Here is a 24,017-nt window from a genome sequence, read left to right on the forward strand (position 1 = left end):
CACTGAGTCTTCCCAGCAGCCCCGTGAAGAGGAAACTCTGATGTCCATTTTACAGATGAGGAAATTGAAACTTTGATACGTTAAGTCACTTGCCCGAAGTTACAGGACTAGTAAGTGTCAGGGGGGTCCACCCCAGGCGGTCTGACTCCAAAGCCGCCGCTTAATATTTTAAAGACAAGGATGCGCTTTGGCATTTCTTATATTTCTTGTTTCTGAATGCAGTTGGGAATCATTCTGCTCCTTTGTTCCCTTCAGAGGGTCTAGCTGCTGCTTATACGCCTCCCCGGCTTTGTGGGTTGCCCAGGTTTCAGTGGTTTTGCCTCCTGAAGCCTGACCTCCCCCGGAGCTGAATCCGCCTCTGCACGCTGCCCATTCCAACCGAGCTCTTTGGCCCCAGCCCAGCTCAAGCACTCCCCGGGTCTCCTCCCCTGCCCGCCAGGTTCCTGCAGATCTCCCTCCGCCTCCGGGCCTCAGTTTCCTCCCGTGTAAAGCAGGGAGCTTGATGCTTTCCTTGGGCAAGTAGCGAGGGGTCTGGGGCAAAGTCACATGCAGTGCACTCCACGAACGCCAGCCCGGAGCCAGAGTCGCCATCCTCCCCGCCGCCTAGGGGAGGGGCCGTCGCTCCTCCCCTCTCCCCTCCGACCGCACGGCGGCCCCGCCCTGAGGGCGGCTCCCGCCCGCGCCCTGCCCATCCCAGCCCGGCGACCTCAGCGCCCCTGCCCCGCAGCCAGGAACCAGCTGAGCACAGCTGGGCCCAGCAGCCGCCGTCGCCAGCGCCGCAGCAGCAGGTAGGGGAGGGGAGCGACCACGACCCTGGGGCATCTGGGGATCTCGGGCCTCTGGGTCCTTCTCCCTCCTCTCGCGGTCCGGTCCGAGGTTGCCCGCGCCTGGATCTCGGCCCGGCAGCCGGGGCATCGCTGGAGAAGAGCTTCCTCCCTCACCTTGCTGGTCTTCCAGGGGACCAAGGAGAGTTGGATTGGGGGCTTAGGGCAGGGGAGGAGGAGGTTCAGGCCTCCACCCACAGGCCCCGTTTGCTGCAAGCACCTGAACTAACTTTGACCCAGTTCGCGCGGTTGGGGTTAAGTGGGCCCGGGGTCACCCCTGCACTCGCTTGCCGGCGGTCTCCAGCCCGCGGGCTGGGCGTTGGCTCCGCTGGGCGGGTCTGCTCCGCGGATCCTGGACTCCAGGGTTAACGCCTTTGCCTGCTCTCCCCCGACGCTGAGGAGCCCTGGACCTCCTTCCTCTTTCAGGGCCCAGGACTGTTAGAAAGTGCTTCCTCCTACTCCGGAATCCGCTTGCACTTGCTACCTGTCGGTACTGTCTCTTTCCCCGCCCTGCAGAGTATGTTCTCTTCCCTGACGCACACGGAAACTTCTTTCAGAGTTGAAGACAATGATGGGAATCTCCCTTTCCCTCTAGGCCCCCATCTCTTCTTGGGTCCAAACGCCCCAGATCGTGATTACAGCAGTGTTTCCTGGCTCAGTGCAGGCCGGCTGCTCTGGACAGTGGCCAGAAGGAAGCCTGGGTCCTTGGAGACTGTGGGGGATGCAGGGGACATTGGCTTCTTCTGCAGCCCCTCATCTGCCCAGACATCCACTCCTTATCCTGCTTTCACATCTTCCTCAGAGCAGAGAGGACATCTTTACAACACCCAGGACTCTGTAGAGCCAAGGACATTCATGGCTGCCCTGGGGGGTAACTGCTTTTTGTGGAAGGCAGGGCCTCTGGAGGCTTTTCTGAGGCTTAATCCTGCAGGTCCTGTTCTCCCAGGACCATGTTTCTGACCAGGGCACTGTGAACTCCTGCCGCACTTTACTTTACAGTGACTATAGCTTGTTGGAGTCTCCCCGCAGCCCTGTTCGTTCCACAGTTGAGAAAACTGAAGGGCCCTGAGAGTTTGTGACTAGCTGATAGTCACACAATGAGGAAGGGGCAGGGCTGGGACCCAGTTCCAGGCCTCACTTAGCTGACTCCTTCTAGCTGGTGGGGCTGTAGACTCTTTCTTGAGTCTCGAGTTCGCTTCACAAAGAAACTGAGCCCTGCAGCAACACCCCTGCACCAACACACACCCACATGTTGGGGTGCTGGCTGGTGTTTCTTGGGGATGTTAATTAAGGGGTAAAGGCCTTGGAACAAAGGAGGTGGGCTGGGATTGGGGACAGTTGGCATCCAGCTCCCTCGAAACTCCATTTTCCTCTTTGGGGCCTCACTAATTATAAATGCCAGGGAAATTGTAAACAGCCTGGGGAGCTTGGATTGGATTGGCACCCGGGTGAGTTTCACAGCAGCAAATGTTTCCGTGTGAATCAGGGAAAGGAACTTTACTCCAGAATTTTCCATAGTCTTTTTTATTGTGGACTGACATGAATCTGGAAAAGCAAGCAGCTCCCAGGAGGAGGCTGTAGGGGTTGCCTCTCATGGCATTTCCTTCCTTCCCTCCTTCCTGGATTTAGCGCTCTTCTGGGTCCATGTTCTGTGTCTTACCCTGTGAGGGGCCCCAGAGCCTCGAGGAGGACAAAGCTATTTGTCCTCAAGATGCTTCTCATCTATAGTGGTTGGAACAAACATGCAATACTGAGAGCTACTTCAGCCTAAAGGGGTGATTAAGTCTGTCTGGCCGACCCAGGCCTGGAGATGAGTAATAGTTTTCTATGGCATAAAGCGATTGGGGAAAAGGCATTTTCTAAGAAGCTGGAACAGCTCATGCAAAGGCACTGAGGTTTTCTGAACAATCAACATGGCTAGAATGGCAGATGAGCAAAAGGTGGAGTGGTGGGAGTTGAGACCGTAAATCAAAATGGAACTAGATTGTAAACTAAGGGCTTGGAATTACTTTATCCTGAAGGCAGTGATCAAAACGCTCATTAATCTTGTGGCCGATGTAGCAGATGCATTGGATGGGGCTAACTGGAGGCAGGGAGATCCCGAGGAGGCTGTTGGATGGTCAAGAGAGTGCAGGTCTGAACCAGAGCAGTGACCACGGAATGGACTAGAGTGGCAGATTCTGGAAGCCCAGCTGAAGAACCTGTCAGAACCTGCAGTAAATTTCATCCGAAAGCAGACAATAGGCTTGTAGCTATTGGATAAGGTTGCTCTTATTCTGAGTTGTTCAGTATTGGGTTTTACTTTTAAAGCAAAAAAATATTGTTAAAGATTCAAACGTAAAGAAGAGTATAGAGTGGGCTTCATCCCTCTAACCCGCTTCTTTCCAAAGAGGTGGCCCCTGTTGACAGCCTTGTGTGCACTTCTGCCAAGCTGGCACAAGCAAGAGCTGTAGACTGGATGCCTTCACACTTCTTAGCCATCCAGTGCCAGAGGGTCACTTCTCCCCACTCCGTGTGGGCAGTTTGGGTCTCTCATGAGAAGTTGTCAGGTCATGGAGATGATTTCTGCATGGTCTGTCATCCTTTGCTGAGGCATTGGTCTCTGGTTTTCTTCAAGAAAACTTTACAGCCTGTATCTAGTCTCTGAGCATGTATATTTGGTTATTAGAGATTGTAGGACTAAGAGAAGTTAGACACACTGACCTTGGAGTGGAGCTGTAGTCTGAGTTCTTCTGAGTGACCTTGGACAAGTCCCAGTTTGTTGGGCCTCAGTGACCTCATCTGTAAAATGGAGATGTTGGTCTCCGTGATAATAATAAAAAGCTACCTTTTAGTAAAACAAGCTCTGGAACATTAATTACTTTGTTGGTTCCTCACAACCGTTCCTCTAAGGTAACAACTATTATCCGCTTTTATAGAGGAGGAAACTGAGGCTCAGAGAGGCTAAATAACGTGCCTCGGGTTGTGAGGCTGTTAGGTGAAGGTGACAGGATTCTGGAGGTCTGACTGTAGAGCTGTAGCTCTTAATCACTGCACTAAATGTTCTCCCGGAGGTTCTGTTTAGTCCTGACATGATGAGAACTGAGGGGGAGTTTTGCTGTGGCTGTGACGAGGGATGCAAATCAGTGTGTGTGGCTTGGGGAGCTCAGCTCTGCAGCACACAGGCCTGGAGGGGCCTCTTGGGACTGTGCATAAACTCATGCTTTTCTGTACTGTCTACAGGACTCCAGAGTGTAGGTCCATCTCCCCTCCGTTTTAGGGAATTCAGGCTCTGAGAGGACACAGACTTGCCCAGGGTCACTCAGAGAGTTAGCAGGGGGCCCAGCCAGGCCCAGTCTCCCTCCTTTCATCATTTGAGCCCATGCTCTGGAAAGCTTTCTGAGGAAGCCAGGAAGAGTGGGCACCCCTCTTGCCCCACGGTTATTTCCTGAGAAAATGCTGGCAGAAGCAGGGAAAACCAGGTCCCAGGAGCTATGCATTTTGGGGGGGAGGGAAAGAAAGAGACCAGTGTTCAGGCAGCTGGGGGATGTTAAGTAAAAATATCTCCTCCCTTTCAACTGAGTGAGCCTGTGTCATATTTCAGCCTGGTGTGGTTTGAGAGTTTGGAGACCACAGGCAGGCTGGGTTCCTGCTGCTCTCTGGTTTTTCTTCCCCACTCTCCACCCCCGGCTGTAGACTGACTGCTCTCCCCTGCCCTGCCTGGGACCACATCAACAATTTAAGGGCAGGGCAGAGGACAGCAGTAGGCGTGGTGGGCAAGGCTGGACAGCAGAAGGCCTAGGCTTGGGTCCTGGTTTTGCCACTGACAAAATACTGGGTGACTTGAGCTAATCCTTGCCTTCCTCTGGGCCCCGGTGTCCTCCTGGCACTAGGGGGGTGGATAGAATAACGTCAGGCTTTCCCAGCTCTGGTGGCCTCTGAGTCAGGGCTTTGTGCTCAGTGCAGGAACATGGGACCCGCACGTCTGTAAGCATAAAGTGAGCCCACAGCAATCATTTTTGTTTAAGTGACTTGCACCAGTGCCAGCTGGAGATTCAGCTACTGTTCATAAATTTGGTCTTTGTGTGTTGAATTGGTTGCCCATTCTACAGATAAGGAAGTTGAGGCCTAGGATTCATTCATGTATCCTAGTCCCTGTTCTATAAGCAATAAGGATGAGGGCCCCTGTCTGTAGTATTCTTACTGTCTGTGTTCACTTTTTGTCTTCACTGCCTTGTTTAATCTTTTAACAGCTCTACTAGGGAGGAGATATTGACTCAGTTTTACAGATAAGGAAATTGATGTTCAGCCTAGAGAGCTGAAATGCCTTACTTTCTCTTTTTTGAGCCTCACGGTAGCCCTGAGGTTGTTATGGGTCCCATTTCACAGATGAGGAAACTGAAGCCTGGAGATGTGAGCTCTCATGCCCAGGGGTCCCCAGGGACCACATGGCCAGTTAGGTTCCTTCCCAGGCCCCCCTATCCTACTGCTTCCAATACCTTGCCGGTTCTGCCTCAAAACCTCTTACATTCAATGCTTGGACTCAGGGATAACAGTTTTCTTCCTGGGCTGTAATGTATCCCTGAAACATGCTCTTCCCAAGGGGGCTCCAGCAGCAGTTAGGGCCGCAGAGCTTCTCAGGGAACTCGGATGAAGGCGCCACCACACCAGTGGGAGTAGATTTATTTATTCTGCTGAACTGGTTAAGCAAACAACCTTATTTCTTTCCAGCTTCAGCAAGGATATCATCTGGGCTCCGCTTATTTGCCAGAGAAAGAATATATATCCGGTATATGTGAGCCTTCAGGGTGGGGCTTGGCCCTTAATTTTCCTTTTATAGTGGCTGTGGCTGTGCTGGGCCCTTGGTGGGTACTCAGTAAATACTAGTTAATTTTGGGGGAGTGGCAAAGTGGTATGGGTGGGATACCCATGGCATATGGGTACTTTTCCCCGCCTCCTCCAATGACTTTTTTTCTTGTTCTAAATATAACTTTTTATGATAGAAAATCTAGAAAGTAAAAATAGCATAAAAAAATAAGAACTGTCCATAATTCTGCCAACATGAGATAATCGCCGCTAACATTTGGGTGCATTTCCTTCCTGATATTTTCAGCACATTTTTTTTTTTTTTACCCGTATATAATTGTGGTCATACCACGTTTGTAATCTATTCTTTTCATTTTTTTCCCAACGTTATAACATAAATATTTTTTCATGTTATTTAGTACTCTAAATTTAATTTTTAAAAGAGTTTTAAAAGTATACTTACTCAGCCATAAAAAGAAACGAAATTGAGTTATTTGTAGTGAGGTGGATGGACCTAGAGACTGCCATACAGAGTGAAGTAAGTCAGGAAGAGAAAAACAAATACCGTATGCTAACACATATGTATGGAATCAAAAAAAAAAAATGGTCATGAAGAACCTAGGGGCAGGACGGGAATAAAGATGCAGACCTACTAGAGAATGGACCTGAGGACACGAGGATGGGGAAGGGTAAGCTGGGACAAAGTGAGAGAGTGGCATGGACATATATACACTACCAAATGTAAAATAGATAGCTAGTGGGAAGCAGCCGCATAGCACAGGGAGATCAGCTCTGTGCTTTGTGACCACCTAGACGGGTGGGATAGGGAGGGTGAGAGGGAGACGCAAGAGGGAGGAGATACGGGGATGTATGTATTATGTATAGCTGATTCACTTTGTTATAAAGCAGAAACTAATACACCATTGTAAAGCAATTATACTCCAATAAAGATGTTAAAAAATAAAAAATGATTAGAAAACAAAAGTCTATTCTACCTAAGTAGATAAATGCATGTTTATTTAAAATCTTTCATTCCAATAGTCTGGGGGATTTAAAGAAGTGAAATAATGCATTTTATTTGTAAAAAACAAGTTTTACGTTTTTATTATTAAAATGATAACTGCTGACCTGATTTTTTATTATTCTCTATTATTGTATCTATGGTGTGAATTGTTCACTTAACTGACCCTGTATTGTTAGGCATCCAGGCTGTTTATTAACAATCCTGCAATGAACATTCTAGTGCATAAATTATTCCTCTTTCATTATTTTCTACAAGAGAGCCCAAGAAATGAACTTGTTGGGTCAAAAGTGATGTATTTACAGCTTTTGCTACATTTTGCCAAATTGCCACCCTTGAAAGGTTGTAGCAGTTCTTTATTTCCACCAGCCATTCACAAGGGTGGCAGCATTCTTTAAGGAGCATTGGAAGCTGGTTATCAAAAGGCAAGCTGTCCTGTTAGAAGGCTCAGGGACCATTTTCCTGAAGCATCTACTTCATTTCTTCATTTAGCAAATACAGGCATAACTTGGAGATATTGTGGGTTCGATTCCAGATCACTGCAATAAAGTGAATATCGCAATAAAGCGCGTCACACAAGGTTTTTGGTTTCCTAGCTCATGTGAAAGTTATGTTTACACTATACTGTAGTCTATTAAGTGTGCAATAGCATTCTTTCTAAAAAAAAAATGTACATACCTTAATTCAAAAATGCTTTATTGCTAAAAAATGCTACCCATCATCTGAGACTTCAGCGAGTCGCAGTAGTAACCGCAAAGATCACTGATGACAGGTCACCATCACAAATATAATAATCATGAAAAAGTCTGAAATATGGCGAGACTTACCAAAATGTGACACAGAGAGCAAATATTGTTGGGAGAACGACGCCACAAGGCCATTTGCTCGCAGGGTGCCATACACCTTCAATTTGTGAAAAACACAGTATCTGTGAAGCACAATAACCAGAAGTGCCACATAACGAGGTGCCTGTAGATCTGCGCAGTTCAGCATCAGTAAGGGATAACGATTAAGATCCCAGGCTGAAGAGGCAGAGAGAATCTGGTTCTCACTCCAGTTTCTGCTTGGCACTTGCCGTAAGACCTTGAGCTTGTGCCCGGTCACTGCTCTGCCTCCATGCTTAGGACAGATGGACTTGCCTTTTTGTTTCCAGTGCAGAGACTTTGTTGTGATTGTGGTCACCCTCTGCTGAAGGCTTCTCTCCTGACTGCCCCCTCGCCTTGAAACCGTTTCCCGATTCCGACCATAACAGCTGGACCTCGGGAGTTGCTTGGTCCCACCTCCTCACTTCATGGCCGGGGATGCTAATGCCCAGAGAGAGCCAGTGAATTTCCTAAAGCACAAAGCAAGTTCTCTGATTTCTGCTCCACCACTTGTGAGATTTCAAAAGTTCTGGTCTAAACCAAAAGGATTTCAGTTATTATTAAACCCAAGACCTGGGAAGAAAGGAACTTGGTCATGGTCAGACCCCGAGTCTGTCCTGGCAGTGTTGTCCTGCGAAAGTCATTTTCCTCTCTAGCCGGTTTCCGCCACTGTGAGATGGGGACGGGCACCTTCTTTGGTCTGCCTGGGTCTACCTTTCCACCAGTCAAAGGCTTAATTACAAGATCCAGCGGCAGGTCTTGGTCTCTTGATGTACATCCTAAAGTGGGTGGCCTCAAGCTTTTTGGGTCACTTAAGGGCAGAGACTTAATATTACAACATAAAAAAAGATGCCTTTGGACCCTTTCTCTCCTCGGGGGAGGGGTTTTGTTAACAATGTTGCAGTTGGATGTAAGGAATGTTCTAGAGCATCTCAAGCTTATCTTGCACACAAATCACCTGGGGATTTTGTGAAAATGCGATTCTGGTTCCATAGGTCTGGAGTGGGGCCTGACACTCTGCATTTCTAACAGGCTTGCAGGTATGCAGATGTTGCTGGGTCAGGGACCACACTTTGCACAGTAAGGTTCTAAATCCTTTGGTAAGGGCCCAGACTAGAGCCCACATCTCTTGATGTCTTCTCTTTGAGGTTCTTTCTACCCATCGTATCTGCCTCCCTCCTCTCTTCACAACATTGAGTTGAACTGTATTTGGTCCACAGTTATGAGTTTCTAGAATCTGAACAGCCCTTGAAATATTTTGCTACCTAATTGCAGAGCGAGGTAGGGCTCTTCTTCAGGAGAGAGTGACTCAGTAGGAAGCCATCTGAAGGGGGAGAAATACAGCTGAAGGACCTAGCATTTGGCATAAACATTTCCACCAGAAGTTTTTATACTCAAGATTATAAATGTTATTCTTTTGTAGCTGTAGGCTGCAAACTACAGCCCCGGGGAAGCCCCAGCCTGTTTTTGTGTGTCTCTAAGCTAAGAATGGTTTTTACATTTTTTTAGATGTAAAAATGTAAAAGAGAAAATCCAAAACTAAACAAGGAAGAATATGCAACGGAAAGGGTTATGTGCCTGCAAAGCCTAAAATACTCACTCTCTGGCTCTTTACTGTCAAAGTTTGCTAACCCCGGTCTAGAGTAAGTGGAGCTTTATATTTTTCTCTAGTGAGCGAGAGGCCCAGCCTTATAGCTTGCAATTTAGTGAGACCAAGGTATCGGGGAGGCAGCCTGACTTGATGGGAGCTGGCCCGACATCTTAGCTGTGTGACCCTGAGCACATTGCTTCACCTCTCTGAACTTCTGCTCTTCCTTCACAAAATAGGGACTGTGACATCTGCTGGCTGAGTTATTGTGAGGATGAGACATGGTGTATGTAAGGAATTTAACACTTGGTAGGTGCTCAAAAAATGACAGCTGTTGTCGTTGGGGCGGCCATTTGAATCCTTCTGGCGTTACTGGACAGATAACACGTTGCCCCCACCAAATCTGAGGGTCCTCCCAGTGAGCTGGGAGCAGTCTTTTAGGATAGAACACCTCTGTTCCAGCCTCCCCCAACCACCCCCCGCCCCTGCTCCAGGGCAGAAAGCTCCTCTTCAGCCACCCAGACAGATGGGGTTCCGGGTGCTTGTACCCTTTCACTAACGGCAAGCTCTCTGCTCACTCTTTCCACTTGTGGGCAGCTCTGACTATTAGAAAGTGCTTCTCTCCCTCTCTAAGATATAATTCAGCAAACAGGCACCACACGAGCCCCAGACTGGGATGGTGAGTACTGGAAGGACACCTTCTCTTTATGGCTCCATCCAACATGTGGGTGGTAGACTAGAGCTAGTGGTTCATGGACCTTGTTTCTAAGTTGTGGCAGCCTTAAGGTCCAAAATGGAAAACAGACCAACTTGGAGTTAGCTGGAGCTAATTCTAAACCCAGTTGAGTTTGAAACTCTGGGGCTCCCCGTGTCCAGAGCCTGGAAAAGAGTGTAATGCTCTTTTTGCCCATAGATGGCAGCACCTGTACCCTTTGCCATCTCTGTGAACGCGTGTGTGCATGAGTGTTTATGCACGTGCGCACACACATGTACACGCATGTGTGCATGCATGTGATTTACCAGTTTTTTCCTTCGATGAATCTTGAGCTGTGGCGGCCGTAGACTAGGCGCTGGGATAGCCAGGAGCAGGTCTTGGTCTGATGGGGGAGGCTGACTTGGAAACAGACCATTAACAGTGTGACAGGGGAGATGGGTGGTGGCTCAGTGGAGCTCAGCCTCACGGGGGAAGGGGAGGTTAGAGAAGAGTTCTTGGAGGAAAGCTGGGCTTGATCATGAGCGGGAGAAAAGAACAGGAGGGATGGAAGAGAGTTTGGGAACAGAGGAAACAGTCTGTGCAAAGATTACAGGAAGATTCAAGGAACGGAGTGCAGCCGCCTCTGGCTGGAGCTTGGAGGGATGTGGGTGGAAGACAGGAACTGATGAGAGCTGAGGCTCAAGGCGCTGATGGGGGCAGATCGTAAAAGGCTTTGAAAGGTTCGCTGAGGATCTTGTGTTTTACCTGGGGGCTGTCGGGGAGCCATGGTCGAGTCTGAGCAGAGGAGTAAGGTGGTCTGGGCTTACCTTTGCAGGCGAGGAGAGAGGAAGCAGGAGGACCAGGTAGGAAGCACTGCAGTATCCCAGGTGAGAGGCAATGGTGCCTGGACCAAAATGTTGGCAGTGGGGGTGGGGAGAAGTGGATGCATTAGGGTAGAACCAGCAGGCAGTTTTGCAGCTGGGATTGACAGAGCAGGGAAGGCTGAAGAGGTTGGTGCCCCGGTGTCTGGCCTGTGGCCCCGGGTGTACGTGGTGGGTGACGGTGCTGATGCTGAGATGGAGAGCATTGAGGGTGAAACAGGTGGCACTTGGGAACAAATGCAGCACTGCCGGTGAGGATGAGCGTGAGATTTCGAGGTGTGTCAAAGAGAAGGGGGCTGGATTTGAAAGGTTTGTCCTCAGGGAGTTAACAGAGAGTGGGACGTCATTAGTCATTTGCAGGAACCCAGCTCTACTTTGATCTATCCCGTGGAACTGGGAAGTTTCTGTGGAACTCTTTGAAGAGGGCCCATGGAGGTGGCATTTAGGGGCATCTAGGTCATGGGGCCCAGATAAGCGCCCAACCTCTTTCCAGATCCCTCGCTATGCACTGGTGCCACTCACAATGCAGAAATCCGCAGGAATGTCTGGGCCATTTACTGTCAGCTAAGAATAGGGTTCATTTGTGTCTTAATCCCAGGAGCCTGCAGGGCTCCACTGAATTTGGAATCTTGGACTGTCTCCCCTTGGCTTGGAGAATGAAGTGTGTGCAGAGAAGTTTACCAGTTCAGGCAGGAGCGAATGTGCTCAGCTGCTCCCTGAACGTGGATGAGCTGTGAATGAGTCTGGGAGTGAGGTAGGGTGACGATCCAGGTCGTCCCTGAAAGCGTGGGAGCTGAAAGGCTGGCCCTTCGTTTAGTCATCCAGCATATACCCACGGGTCCTGCTGTTTGCTAGGTCACGTGCCAGCGCTGGAGTTTCAAAGGCAAAACAGTCTGATGGAGCTCACAGTCTGATGGGAGGGAAAGACCCGTCACCAGATAGGGATAATACAGTCTTACAATAATAGAGCAATGCTAAGCATGGAGGTGGGGACACGGCATGTAAACAGCTTGGGTCCCCGATCTGCACCAGTACAGGATGAGAAAGATATAATTTTTAGAAAAAGGCCTAGAGATTAATAATCAGAGTAAGCACATACACTGTTCAAAACCCTAGACATATCATTTAATCCTCATAACGAGCCTATGGGATAGGTTCTAACATAATCCCTCTTTTACAGAGAAGAAAACTGAGACTCAGAAAGATGGAGGAACTTGGTTAAGTTACATATTAGTTAAATGAGGGGCCATTTTTGTCTGACTCCAGGATCTTGAGCCACAGCTCTGAAGTTGACCATAAGCTAAATCCAGTTATGCAATGAGGTTACCTTCAATGCTCGTGGGACTTTAGGCTGGATTAATAGAGGCATGATATCTAGAATGACGGAGGTGAGAGTTCTGCTTGCCCTGCCCTGGATAGAGCTCTGCTAAATGTTGAATTCTGAGGCTTGTGCTGTCAGTAGGGACCGGGTTCATTTGAAGTAGATCAGGGAAGCAGGGGGAGGGAACCAGACACCTTGATCTCAGGAAGAGCTGGAGGAAGGGGGGTGTACAACTTGCAGAAGACTTGAGGGGCCCAGGGTCATTGTCTTCAAGCCTCTATGGAGACATTGGGAAACAAGGTGGCAGACCCGTTCTGGGTGACCCCAGAGGGTAGAGTTAGGACTAGTGTGTATGGGGCATAGGAAGAGAGATTTTAGCACATCCTTGTGACAAGCCTTTTAACCAGCCAGACTCTCCAACAGAAGGTCTTGCAGCCTTGGCAGGAAGTGAGTGCCCCATGGCTGGAGGTGTGCAAGTAGGCTATGTGACCTTGGTGTGGAGGGGGGGTGGGGATTGGGGACGAGTGGAAGTATCAAATGGGGCTTTGACCAGATGACCTTGAGCCCCTGACCCTGGGAGTCTCGGCCCTTTCTTTACAGGTGGTGCTGATAACGCCCTGTACCGTGTTTCCGCCTTGGTCCTGACACCTCCCAACAGGAGCAACCGTCTTCACCCAACAGCCTGCAAGGTAGGTAGAGCAGTGCAGACACCCTGGCTTCCTTCTAAACCTAGCCCTGGCTGCCCAGGGGAGTCTGGAGGGGACTGTGGAAGCAGCTGCTGGTCGCCACAAGTGGATTCAAAGGCAGTCGCCGAGGTTTTTCTAGTAAGGCTCAGCGAATGTTTCTGCTCATTACTTCATTTACCCCTCACGGTCCCTTGAGAGGGAGGCCAGACAAGGGTGATCCCGTGGGGAAGAGGCAAGAACTGGGCTGGGTGCCAGGGCTTCTGGGCCCCGAGCCTGGCTGTGCTGCTTGCCTGCTGGGTGACTGTGGGAAAGCACTTTCCCTCTCAAGGCCTCTGTTAGCGCTTCTGTAAGAGGGTGGACTCCCGTGAGGAGGAGGTGTAGGAATTCTTTGGAGAGGTGAGAAAAGCTGGGGTACGGCTGCCAAGGAGGCTCCAGGCTTGTTGACCATAGGAGGAGTGAGAAGTGTGAGTCGTGGGGAAAGTGGATGAGTCATACCCACCTGGGATGGCTGGCAGGGCAGGGCCCGCCTGACTATCAGGTTCACAGGTGACCCGCTGAAGGAGGCTGAGAGGCAGGGGGTGGAGTGCAGAGTCCTCGGCTGGAAGCAGGAGACCTGGTTCAGATGCCAGCTCGGGTCTCGGTTTCTCTGCCTGTAAAATGGGTGCATTGGTCTCCCCCACTCACCTAACGAGGTTGTCGTGAGTACTGCACAAGCTCATAGATGCTGAAGGGCTTTGTGAGCTGTGGAAAGGGGAAGTAGCAGCCCTAGGGGAATAACCCAGATTCCAGTGTCGGAACAGAAAGAAGTGAGTTTGTGATAGCAACCATGCGGAGAGCCTGGAAAACACCCCTCCAGGTCATGACATCACCCTTAGCTGCCAAAAGGAGAAGGGGCTGAATGCCTCAGGGCTTCCTCATCCTTGCAGAAAAAGGTCTTCCGACGGTCTCCAGAATGTTGTATCCTCAAAGCTGGGGATTCCTACAAGGCCTGCTGGGTCTGGAGAGGGGGACTTGTCCAATTGTAGCCGCATCCCGAGGGTTCTAGATAAAGAGGCATCCCTGATGCTGCCCAGAGAGGAGGGATGGGGGCCGTCTTGGTTCTGATGCTCCTGATTTTGAGACTGAGCCCTGACGGCTCCCAGAGCCAAAGTGCCTCAGAGTGATCTGTCACCAAAAAGAGAGTTATGCTGTGTTAATGCTTTTGGCGACAATGACACAGGGACCGTCTTCTGCTTTCCCACTTCTGCAGAAGTGAGCACCCACCGAGTGAGTACCTGTCACCTGAGGGCTTTACGTGTTCACCCCTTCCCTCCTCCATCCCTGTGCTGTGCCCTACCTCACGCCCACCTCTGATGGGACCCCGCCGGTGACGACCTCCTTGTCAAAATCCAGTGGTGTTTCCTCTGCTCTCCATGTCCTACCTCTCTGGAGCCTCGGATACCTCCTCCTTCTAGAAGCTCTCTCTTTTTTTTGCTTCTGGTGGGCTGCACCATTCACTATATCTCCTACTTCTCTGACCTTCCTAATCAGGGCCCTGGTTTTTTTCCTCAAACATTCAGCAGGATTCTGACTACTTCTTTCTCGAGTTACACGTATAATAACATAGTTACTATATATATGATACTATAGTAACATAGTTCATTCACTCGTTCATTCATTCATGCCTGCATTCACCTGACAGATATTTGGGCCCTGGACTGGGTGATGGAGAATCAGCAACGAACGAGATTTTTCCAACCCTCGTGGTCTTACCGTCTTGGGTCTTACATACATTGTTCTACACATAACAAATTCATTCTTTCCTCAGCTATGAAGGAAAGGACCAGCGTTACGGGAGCATATGGGATTGGGTGGGTGTGATGGGATCTTGTCTGGACAGATGAGGGAGGCCTTCCTGAAAACCCTCAGACCTGAAGAAGAAGTAGAAGGTGGCTGAGTGGGTAGGGACAGAGCCCCAGGCAGAGGGAACAGCATGAGTGTGGCCTTGAGGAACTGAAAGAAGGGAGCACGACGAGAGAAGGGCCTGGAGACCAGGCAACACCTTGGTCGTGTGGGCCCTTGGGGACCTTGGTTAGGGTTTGGAGTTTTTCCTAGACCCCTGGGGAACCACTGGAAGTTTTAAAGTAGGGGAGAGGTCTGCCCGGATTTCATTATTAGAACCCTTGAAAGAGAGTCACCAGCCCCACCCTGCTGAGCCCCGAGGCTGTAATTTCTGGCTCTTCCACACTGTGGCATCCTGACGCTGTTCCTCAGTCGAAGGCTTGGTGTTGGGTAGCCCTGAAATGTGTACTGTACAGCATTCTCTGGGCTCCTTACCTTTTTTTTCATTGCTGAACTTCTGCACTGGGGAGAGGAGGTGAATCAGACCCTGTCCTGCCCTGGGAGATCCAGACTTGCGGTGGCTGACGCCTGGGGCCCTGGGAGCCACAGAGGGCTTCCCCCTGAGTCAGGCACTAGGCTGAGAGGATGGGCATTCCAGGCAAGGGAGGTGCCCGTGTAAAGGCTTGGCCCCCCGGTGGAACCTCTGTGCTTGGGGACTAGTGAGCAGAGTGGCTAAAGCAGGAGGGTGGGGTTGAGGTGGGGAGACTGGGAGAACGCGCATGGGAGAGGCTTTGAACGCAGGGTCCTGATCCTCTGGGTGTCAGGGAGCCGTGGCAGGTCTTGAGCTGAGGAGTGGCTTGAGCAATGGGATCTGAGAACAATCAGTTGTTGGTGGGAGGCAGAGGGGAGGGCGGATCGAAGAGGCAACGCTGTGAACTGGTTGGAGAGAATGAGTATCACTGGGTGAAGCCTCGTCAGTCCCACCCACCTACACACACACAGTAAAATGCTCTGTGCCTCTTTCTGTTCTGTGTCCTGTTGGGTCATTCCCCCATTGGCTGGCCCTCCTGAGCTGGGGTTTGGTTACACCCTGGGCTCCAGAGGCAAGCAGGTCTGAGCATCACTCTGGCTCTGACTTGCTATGTGCCCCTTGACATGTCCTTTAACCCCTTTCAGCCTCAGTTTCCTCATCTGTGAAATGGGGGTGATATTAGGGTTGTTGAGGATTAATGATGGGGAAGTAAAGTCCTAAGCATATGCCTGGTACCTAGTGGTGGCTTGGTTATCTTTATTTCCCTGTTGGTTGGTGATGGCTCAGTCCTTGTCATGATCTGCCCCTTTGGGAGGCCTCCTCTGTGGCCATAAATCTGTAATGTGAACTGGAAACAAGGTGTCCCCAGAAGCCCTGAAGGGAGCCTATAGTGGGATGCCGAGTGGTTTGGAAATGCCTTTACACTTCCCCCACTGGGTGTGGCACAGGGCTGGGCTCCAAGAGCTGGACCAGGTCTTAGCTGTCTTTTAGCACCAGCACTCAGCACAAGACTGGCCTATCATGGTTCTCATAAATACTAAACAAAAAAAAATTTTTTTAATGAAAAAAAAGCCGTAGACCTCAGGCATCAATCTACCAGCACCTTCATCTTATGACTGAGGAATCTGGGGCCCAGAGAGGGATAGTGACTCCTCCAAGGTCACCCAGCCCTTCAGTGGCAGGGCTTGGGCCTGTCTCAAGTATTTATTGCAATTCTAATTTTTAAAATACTGACAGGACTTCCCTGGTGGCGCAGTGGTTGAGAATCTGCCTGCTAATGCAGGGGACACGGGTTCGAGCCCTGGTCTGGGAATATCCCACATTCCGCGGAGCAACTAGGCCCGTGAGCCACAACTACTGAGCCTGCGCGTCTGGAGCCTGTGCTCCGCAACAAGAGAGGCCACGACAGTGAGAGGCCCGCGCGCTGCGATGAAGAGTGGCCCCCGCTTGCCACAACTAGAAAAAGCCCTTGCACAGAAACGAAGACCCAACACAGCCAAAAATAAAAAAAATAAATTAATTAAAAGAAGGCTCAACATTAAAAAATATATATATACTGACAATTTCAAAGTTCCCAAGTAGACTGGGAAAGGGGTAACAGTGTCCCCTAGGCAATTCTGGGGAGCATCCTGGCTAGAAGGGCCCCAAGGATATGAAGTGCAACCTCCCAGTTTACATTTGGGGAGACTGAGGCCCAGGGAGAGGTAGTGACTTGCTCGGGGTCCCCAGAGAGCGGAAAGCAGAGAAGCAGCCACAAGGCCCACTTCCAATAGCCTGCAGTAGGTGGGTGGGCTCTTCCCCCCAGCCCACTGCCTCGTGTTTAAGAAAGTGAATTAGAGCATGAACAGTAGTGTCCTGAGGAAGTTTTGGGTTTTAACTGTGTCAAGGCGAAGGAGCATTTCTGGAACTGTGTGCCTGTGGAGTTGGGCCTGGCACAGCTATTTCAGACTAAGCCACAGGGCCCTATTTATAGGCCGATGTGATTAGATTGATGTGGTCAGGAGAGGCCCGCCTGTCCTCTGCCCAGCCCAGCTATGGTGGAGGAAGAGGCCCTCAGGGGCGACTCTGACCCATGGGTGAGTAGCAGGGGATCTAGGGTCGTCCCCAAGGCCTGCTTGGAAGAGGAGCTCCAGGGAGGCCTCAGGGGAAGTCCCAGCCCTGACTCCCAGTTCATCCGCCAGCCAGGCCCTCTGCAGAGATGAAACCAGCTCCGAGCCTATTCTCTCCGGGCTTAAAAAATCCTCCACTGTCTCAGATCAGGCCAGGACCCCTAGCAGTCAGGCCGCTCCGGTGTTTACCCACCAGGTCTTAACCCCAGGCATCCCTCTCCAGTGTCATTTTCCAGTGGGGGTACACCTCCGAGCTTTTGCTTTTGCTGTTCCCTCCGCCTGGCGTGCTGGTTCCCTGTTCCCCAAAGACAAACCTCCATTCATCCTTCAAGGCCCTGCTCAAGTGCTCCTTTGTGGTTCATCAGGCCCTGGGTGCTTCCTGCCTTGTGTTCCTGCTGCCTAGAGCCATTTGGGTGAATACCCAAGTTCATGTGTGTGCCCCACTGGGCCGGGGAGTCCTGAGGCAGGACCTGACACAGGGAAGAAAGGAGAAAAGCATGTGTGGTTGAGCCCCTACTGGGCCATTGACCTTACACGGTTTATGAGACAAGATCAGCATGCCACGCTACGCGGTAGGTATTTTTAAAAGGAGTGAGGGTAGCACTTTGGAGTCAGATAGCCCTGGGTTTGGACTCTGCTCTGTACTTCCTAACTGTGTAACTTTGGGCTGAACCTTTCTGGGTCTCAGTTTCCCCATCTGTAAAATGGGCGTGATGCTAGCCATGAGTTTTGGAGAAGCATTGTCAGCAAGACAAAGCTGAGAAGGACTTTTCATGTGCCTGGCCCACATTGAGCTTCTATGTGCAGTAGCAGGTGTTATTTACTCAGGGGAAACTGAGGTCGGAGCAGGGAAGCGCCTTCTCTAGGGCTCAGTGGTGGAGAGGAAAGACCAAGTCTTGGGGTCCCAGCTTCCAACTCCACCCTGTATTCTCCTCCCCTTCCTCTTTTAACCCCCTGGGCCTATTCTGTTCCCCAGATCAGGGGAAGCTTTGTTTGGGGATTGTTTTTCCTAAGAAGTTTCTTCCCTGGTGCCCCTGGATGACTCAGAGCCCTGAGTCACCAGGAGGCTGAGGGCCAGGGAGGAGTGGGGTGGGAGGAGGAGTGAAGGAGAGAAGGAACCAGGAAGTGGCCCCAATTCCAGCCCAGGCCCTCCTACTGCTCGATGGACTAGATCTGGCAAGTCCCCAGTGCTGCCTGGCCTCAGTTTCCCCAAGTGCGAGAGATGTTGGGCTTTGATGAGCGTTTCCCAGTCCAGGTTGAGCCTCATAACCCCAAGTTCCCAGGCCCCACCCCGAGCTATAGACAGACGCTGGGCGTGGGGTTTTCAGGAGCTCCCCAGGTAACTGCTGCACACCTGGTCTGCAGAGGTGTTTGGGAACCATGCGGCTCGTGGCTGCTTTCCCCTGGGCCTCAGAGGGGCTGCTCAGCCTCTGCTTGACCGTCAGCACTAACTCACGGAGAGCACTTTTCTTGCTGAATGCCTTGGCGGAATGGTGCCCGGGAAGCGCATGGGCTTTAAAAAACCAAAACCCAAACCAGCTTTATTGCAGTATAACTTACATAAATTGCTGGAGTGAGTTTACATATAATTTACATACATATAATTCACTGGCTTTAATTAATTCAGTAATTTTTAGTAAACTTACACGAGGGATGCCAGCGTCACCACAATCCAGTTTGAGAACATTTTTATCACCCCTCATCACCCCTACAAGGTGCCTGTGCCCGCTGGCCAGCAATCTGCACACCCACCTCCTAGCCCACCACTAATCTACTTACTGTCTCTCTGGATGCCCAGACCTGTGTGCAGCTCCCAGCTTCACCCTTTCTGGCTGTGTGACCTCCTGCAGGTTATCGCCCCTCCCTGAGCCTTGGATTTCTCTCCCGTAGGGGAGGAGGCATAGCCTCCTTGTAGCTCTTTGGTTGAATCGGACTAACGTGATAGAGTGCCTGATGCACGGTAGGGGCTGGGGTCGAGGGAGCCTGGTAGGCAGCACACAGGATGTGGTACAGATACGCGGGCACAGTTGTAACAATACAGCAAACATCTGATAGACTCACTGTGTGTCAGGCACTGGGCTAAGCCCTGTAATTGCTATATCTCCTTCAATCCCCACGACAAGACTTCTTAGGCAAATGTCAATATCATTTCCATTTTATAGCCAAAGAAACTGAGGCACTGAGAAGGGGAGTAACTTTTGCAAGGTCGTGTAGGTAACGATTGATAGCACTAGGAGTCTGTCCCAGAGCCTTTCCTCCTTGACCTTCACACAACAGATGGGAATCACGGAGCAAGGGACACAGTGTGTGAACCCAGGGCAAGGTTTATGGCACACACTTCCAAGGGACAGGGCCTGCGACAGTGGACGTGGGATTCAAAAGATGATAGATAGCACAGATCTTCCTTAACTTAAAATGGGGTTACGTCCCAATAAGTTGAAAATATCTTAAGTCAAAATGCATTTAATACACCTAACCTACCTTGCCTTCACATGTCATAGCTTAGCCTAGCCTACCTTAAATGTGCTCAGAACACTTACATTAGCCTACACTTGGGCAAAATCTAACACAAAGCCTGCTTTATAATAAAATGTTGATTATCTCGTGTAATTTGTTGAATACTGTACTGACGGTGAAAAAACAGAATGGTTGTCTGGGTGCAGAATCGTTGTGAGTGTACCGGTCGTTTCCTCTGGTGATCGCGTGGCTGTCTGGGAGCAGCCGCAGCCCAGCATCACAACAGAGAATAGTACAGCGTGTCGCTAGCCCAGGAAAGATCAAAATTCAAAATTGAAAGCACTTTTTTTTTTAAGTCTTTATTGAATTTGTTACAATATTGCTTCTGTTTTATGTTTTGGTTTTTTGGCCGCGAGGCATGTGGGATCTTAGCCCCCCTACCAGGTTTCTAGGGATGGTCCTAAGTTGGACCATCACAAGTCGGGGACCGTCTATACAGAGTACATCACACAGCAGAAGTGACATGGTGCATGGTGTGTGATCCAAGGTGTAAGTGACATGGGACGCAGCACGTGGACTGTGCACCAGGGTACACAGGCAGGACAAGGTATGAGGAGCACAGGGTCTGGTATGGGACACAGAGAACACGGTGTATGGGACGCTGGGCGTGGTTCAAAGTATATGACGCAAGAACAAGGTCCCCAGGGTACAGGGTTTGATGTACGGCCACGGGGCACAGAGGGTCCTTTTTTCATGTCAGTGCCTGGGGCCCCAGCATGTGGCAGCAGGGGCCAATTTTCTCCTCTCACAAAGGCCTGTCTGGTTTGTCTCCTCCTCTCTGCCTCTTTGGATGCCAAAGAGTGGGAGTGTCCCAGAGGACTGGAGCCCAGAGTACCCCCCCCACCAGCTCAGACAGGGGTCAAGGCTTGGGGCCAAGTTCATGGCTCAGGAAGAGCCTGCCAGGCCCCCAAGTCCCCTCTGTCAGGAGCAGCTGTGAGCCCCTGTTGGCTGGGCCGGAGCCGGGTAATTTTCCTCTAAGCCGTCCTCCCTCCTGCTTCCCTCCCTGGCTGCCACTGCGGCTGTGAGCGCGTCTTAGTTGCAGGGCTTAAGGGAGAGAGAGCCCCTACGGCTGCTGGGGCAGAGGAGCCCATCCCCACCAGCTGCTGTCAGAGTGGGGGAAACGGAGGTGCAGGTGCAGCGGGGAAGCTGTGGCTCCCGCGCTAGCATTGCCCAAGCCCTCCTGGCACCTGACGCTCACTCCCTTACCTTGTCTCATCTGCACAAGGTCTCCAATAGCCTGATGAGGAGACTGAAGCTCAGAGAGGCAAAGAGCTTGCCTGAGGTCATGCAGTCAGAGCCACAGCTGAGGCTAGACCGCCCCCCCCCACCCGCTCTCCGGGAGGCAGGAAGTATAGAGGCAAGAGGTGTCGCAGAGGGTGTCAGGGGGAAGGTGGAGGGGGTTGTCAGTGGGTGATGAGGCTGCCCAAGAGCGTGTAGGTACCAGATCCCAGAGGGCCTTAAAAGCCAAGCTGAGGAGTCCTGACTTCTTTCAGTTTGCACTGGGGTCCGTGGAAGGGTCTTGAGCAGGGAATGATGTGATCCCTGTGGATAAAGGGAGAGTCGAAGGCACTGAGGAAGCTGGTGCAGTGGTTCCAGAGAAAAGATGGGAACCCTGAACCAGTACAGTGTCTGGGATGCGGGAGAGGGAAGTGAGTGTAAATGAGGTGTATGTGGGGTTGAGCGTCTCGCTCTGGCCTCAGCCCTTATGTATGGCCTGGTGGGGTGACTCTGGAGTGTCCCAGAGCGTTCTGGAAGCCCTCAGAGGGCTTGATGATGCGGGTCATTGGGTAGGTGCCTGGATGGAGGTGAGGCTGGGAGAACACCTGGGGAAAGGAGACAGCACCCGTTCCGGAGCCCTATCATGTGCTAGGCACTGTGCTTTGTGGACTGGATCTCATTCATTTCTTCCAGCTGGTTACAATTATTCAGTGAGCTGGGAAAGGAACAAAAGGGTTCCAATACTATACCTCTGTTTGTGTTTAAGAGGGGAAAGTACGTTTTAAAAAGCCTTATTAAAATTAAAGGGATTAGTAAGGATAAAAAATATCTTTGAATCTCTGGTAGTTCTATTGTAGTTAAAAGTTTGAGATAAATTGCAGAGAATTTCTAATCATGCTATAGCATTTGGAGTTTTTCCATAACTGATTTTTACTAGTGTCAAGTTCCAGCAAGCCTGTGAGATAGTCTGGCTTTTCTATACCCAGGGACACAGGTTCAGAGAGGTTGAGTCACTTGCAGGGTCACCTAGGTAGTAAGAGACAGGGCTGGGATCGGGCAGTGACTCCAGAGCCCTTGTGCCTTGGGGTGGGAGGAGACCAGAGGAGAGGGGAGGGCATCATAACGAGGTTTGTGGATGGGGTGGGAGGCAAGGGGGGCTCTTGAAGTGCTGGCTTGAGGCCCCCTCCTAAGAAGCCTTCCTATCCTTCGCACCAGCCATCCCTCCAGGTCTCTGGGCCTTGGCTGGGACCCTTCAGTTCTACCCTGCTTTGGATGCAAGGATGCAGAGATAGAAGTCAAGGGTGGTTATGGGGGCCAGTGGACTGTTCGTTTCTGGGGCCTGGAAACATGCCGGGGGCTTGTCTTTGGGTGTTGCAGTTATTGAGCGCTTTCTGTGTGCTAATAAGCACAGTGCTGGGAGCTCCTTCAACCCTCCTCCCAGATGACCCCCAGGGTAGGACTCATCACCACATTCTATAGAGGAGGAAATTGAAACACTGCAGAAGGGCCATTGGCCCAAGTCCCCCCCGAGGTAGGGATCTGGGCTGTGTCCAAACTCAGCCTGGATATTATCTTGTCTTCCCTTGGATGCAAGGTTGTGTACCCCTCACCCTACTGGTCATTCTTGGTATCCCGAGCTCACCTAAGCTCTGCTCCTGGATTCTGCTCCTGGATTCTGTATTCTCTCCTCTGTCCTGAACCTGCCCCCTTTGTGTTTCTTGGAAGTTCTGCCTGCAAGGTACAAACTGACACCCAGAAGATGGGCTCCTGTTTACAGGAGGTCTTGGCTGTCACTGGCTGTGCAAAGCTTGGGGACAGAGAAAGGCTTCACTTGGAGCCTGCAGCAGGAGGGATATGTCACCATCTTCTGAGGTCCTGTCATTATTGCTCCCATCATGGTAATTATTGGCCTAGGGAGCTGGGTCCTGCTGAAGGATGAACTTGATCCCCAGACAGACAGTGGGGGACCTTGACCAGATGCTCAAACATTGTTTGCCTTTTGCTGTTTCTTTCAGAATCTTAAAGTCCCAGGGCCTGGTGTGTCCTTAGAAATGGGCTGGTTTGCTCATCATCTGAGTCCCCTTGGCTGGGTCACCACTGGGCCACTCATTATCTCTCTGGAAGAGGGGGAAGGAAACCGGCATTTTTGAACTGTCTTATGCCAGGCATGGTCCTAGGATCGTCCACATTTATGGTCTCATTCAGTGCTCTCCACTCACCTTTGAGAAAAACATTTTAACCCCGATTTTATACATAAGGAACTTGAGTGTCAGAGAGAGAGCGAGAGAGAGATTGAGAGAGAGAGAGAGAGAGAGAGATTGAGAGAGAGAGAGAGAGAGAGAGAGAGAGAGAGAGATGCTTCCTAGCCCCCAGCAAACAACCACCACAGCTTCCTCTATGTGTGCGTACGCTAGGCCAAGCACAGTGCTAAGCCCCAAACGTGTTTTTACCTTACAACATTCTCACAGCAACTCTGGGAAGAAGCAGTTCTAATCCCCATTTTACAGATGAGGAAATTGAGGCTCAGAGAGCAGAAGCCACAGACCGAAAAGTGGTAGGTCGGGATTTATACACAGCTTTTCCTGTTGGGAGGTCTTTCCACAATCATGCACATTGTTTTTCTCTCTGTTGGAAAGCCTTTCCTCTGTGGAGCAGGGAGCTGCCTCCCGTGGCCTTTGTTGCTTCTGGCTCTTGTTTGGGCCCCGTAGGCCCTGCTGCCCCAGGAGGCTGGCGGGTGGAGACTGTGTTCCCATCTTCTACTGGTCCTGCACTGCAGTGCCCGTAGTTGGGCCTCACTGTCCTGCTGCTGATTTGTGTTTGTGCCTGGACTCCCCTATCGGTGGGCTGTGGGGTGCCAGAGGGGCTAGGATACAGCTGTTTGCAGCTCCAGCTGCTGGCCTGCCAAGCCTCCCAGGGCCACTGCCTCCCCAGAGAAGGGGACACCGACTTCAAAGTGGACCCTGGCAGGGAGGGCACTGACTCACACCCATGGCCAGATCTGGCTGCTTCCAGGGCACAGGCTCAGGAAGTGGCGGGGTTAGTCCCTCTCTGAATGTCCTGCCCTGGCTCTCAGCACTAGGTGGGGTTGCCTCCGAAGCTGGGAAAGAGCCAGTGGCTTTGGTCCCAGGGATAGTCAGCCTCTTGGAGTCCCACTGGCC

The 24,017-nt window shown here is 51.0% G+C and overlaps 1 protein-coding gene across 1 annotated transcript in view; it reads left to right on the plus strand.

Annotated features, from left to right (window-relative positions):
• Positions 1 to 665: 665 nt before the first annotated feature.
• The window catches only part of GSN (gelsolin), a 55,710-nt gene continuing 32,358 nt past the window's right edge, over positions 666 to 24,017 (plus strand). Inside the window, exons 1-2 of the mRNA XM_024762137.1 lie at positions 666 to 788; positions 12,578 to 12,666. The gene's annotated coding sequence lies outside the window, so the exon portion shown is untranslated. The remainder of the gene's footprint in view (positions 789 to 12,577; positions 12,667 to 24,017) is intronic.

This window comes from Neophocaena asiaeorientalis, unplaced genomic scaffold (genome assembly GCF_003031525.2).
Source record: "Neophocaena asiaeorientalis asiaeorientalis breed wild unplaced genomic scaffold, Neophocaena_asiaeorientalis_V1.1 scaffold78, whole genome shotgun sequence".
Classification (NCBI taxonomy): domain Eukaryota; kingdom Metazoa; phylum Chordata; class Mammalia; order Artiodactyla; family Phocoenidae; genus Neophocaena; species Neophocaena asiaeorientalis.